Below are 2713 nucleotides of genomic sequence, written 5' to 3'. Positions count from 1 at the left end.
CGCTGGGGATCATTGAGGTACAACCTGCCTTGTTCTCAATACAATTGGCCGAAAAGTCATTAAGACAAGCTTATGGAGTAGTAGAGGACGTGTTAGTAAAGGTTGAAGGCCTTTACATCCCTGCTGATTTCATAAAAAGTTGAAGGCTTTTACATCCCTGCTGATTTCATAATCCTAGACACTAGGACGGAAGATGATGAATGCATCATCCTAGGAAGACCTTTCCTAGCCACAGCAGAAGCTGTGATAGATGTTCACAGAGGAGAGTTAGTCCTTCAATTGAATGGGGAATACCTTGTGTTCAAGGCACATGGCCATCCCTCTGTGACAAAAGAGAGTGAGCACAAAGAGCTTCTCTCAATTCAGAGTCAAGAGGAGCCCCCACAGTCAAACTCTAAGTTTGGTGTTGGGAGGCCACAACCAAACACTAAGTTTGGTGTTAAGACCCCATATCCAAACTCTAAGTTTGGTGTTGGGACATACAACATTGACCTGATCACCTGTGAGGCTCCATGAGAGCCCACTATCAAGCTAATGACATTAAAAGAGCGCTTGTTGGGAGGCAACCCAATTTTATTTATCTAATTTTTATTTTATTTTATTTTTATTTTGTGTTTTATTAGGTGCATGATCATGTGGAGTCACGAAAAAAATATAAAAATTAAAAACTGAATCAAAAACAGCAGAAGAAAAATCACACCCTGGAGGGAGGACATACTGGCGTTCAACGCCAATAAGGAGCATCTGGCTAGCGTTCAACGCCAGAACAGAGCATGAATCTGGCGCTGAATGCTAGAAACAAGCAACATTCTGGCGTTTGAACGCCAGGAATGTGCCTTGAGGAAAGCTGGCACTGAACGCCAGTAACAAGCATGGAACTGGCGTTCAACGCCAGAAACATGCTACACATGGGCGTTGAACGCCTAGAACATGCATCACCTCGGCGTTTAAACGCCAGAATGGTATGCAAAGGCATTTTACATGCCTAATTGGTGTAGGAATGTAAATCCTTGACACCTTAGGATCTGTAGACCTCACAGGATCCCCACCTACCTCGCCCTCTCTCTCTCCATTCATGGTCATCCCTTCTATTTTCCATTCACCACTCACATCCATCCACTCGTCCCCATACACCCCACCTATCTTCAAAATTCAAAATCTCTTTCCCACCCAATCCCACCCATATAGCCGAATACACACATCCCTCCATCTGATCCATATCTGCTTCTTATTCTTCATCTTTTCTTTCTTCTCTTTCTCGAGGGCGAGCAATATTCTAAGTTTGGTGTGGTAAAAGCATAGCTTTTTGTTTTTTCATAACCATTGATGGCACCTAATGCCAGAGAAACCTCAAAAAAAAAAAATAAGAGAGAGAAAAGGGAAGACAAAAACTTCCACCTCTGAGTCATGGGAGATGGAAAGACTCATCTAAAGGGTTTATAGCTCAGTGGTAGAACATTTGACTGCAAATCAAGAGATCCCTAAGATACCTCAGGGGATAAATTGTCCTCCACACAATTATTGGGAGCAACTAAGGATAGGAGCACCAAAATTACTAGGGATCATCCAACAGAAGCAAGGAAGAGACATAAAGGAGCTCAAAGAGCACCATTGGTTCTTTAAGAAGGCGCCACCCTCACTAAGGTGGACTCATTCCTTGTTCTTATTTCTCTGTTTTTTGATTTTTATGCTTCATGTTTATCTATATTTTTATGCTTGATGATGTTAAGCGTGCTTTTGTTGTTGTTCTTGAGGATCTATGGGGGAAGCCGCCCCATCTTAATACAAAAAGGTTTTTGAATGACCCATCCTTGGTTCGGACTGTTTTGGGTATTTGTCTGACTTGTTTCTGTACTTATTTCCTTTTTTCTTTCCCTTTTGTAATTCTTTGTCGTGACTGTTTTTGTGTTTTGTAGAGATGTCAAAGAATAACAACTCTATGAAGGCCTTCAAAAGGGCAAAGAAGGCAACTGCTGCTCTAAACATCTCGGCCAAGGTGGCCGGCGAGGGATCTTCACAGGTCCCCCTGAAGCCCCCTGTGCCGAGTTCCCTTGGGCCGAGGAAAGTAATTCCTACTCCCTAGTTTCATCAGGTCGATCCTCCTCAAACTTCTGCTGCTGCTTCTGGTGCCCCACCTTTGAAAAAGAAAAAAACATCCAAACCCTTTAACTTGGATGCTCCGGACTTTGATGCCATTGAATTTGTTGACCAGCAAATTGCCCCCTATGGTGGGCTTACTATGGACGCCGTGTCTCTTTTAAAGCATTTGTATTTTATTACCCAAAATAGTGTGAAGATGGCCCACATGGGTGCGGCTATTTTTCGAACAATTCAGGGGATTCCGGTTCATGCTACCAAATCTTTATGGAGGAGGCCAAGTCAGAGTTTGATCGAATCAAGGGTCTGAAGGAGGAGTTGGAGGTGAAGTTGGCCAAGGTGGAGAAGGAACTGGAGGGTGAGAAGGCCAGCTCTATTGCCCTTGCCGCTTCTCTGAAGCTGGCCGAAGACATGGCTTTGAAACATAAGGATAGCTATGTCTCGGCTTATAGGGAATTGATGCGTCTTCGGGAGGAGTTGGAAATAGCTCGGGTTAATTATAGTGAGCTTCAGGGTCACCTTGTGGGTAGCGTAACTGCTGCCTCCGAGAACCTGATGAAGCAGTTCCGGGTTGTTGCTCCTGATGCCGACTTGACTCTCATCAGCCTGGATAATG

This window comes from Arachis duranensis, chromosome 1, assembly GCF_000817695.3.
Source record: "Arachis duranensis cultivar V14167 chromosome 1, aradu.V14167.gnm2.J7QH, whole genome shotgun sequence".
Lineage (NCBI taxonomy): Eukaryota > Viridiplantae > Streptophyta > Magnoliopsida > Fabales > Fabaceae > Arachis > Arachis duranensis.
This window is presented reverse-complemented; position numbering follows the sequence as displayed.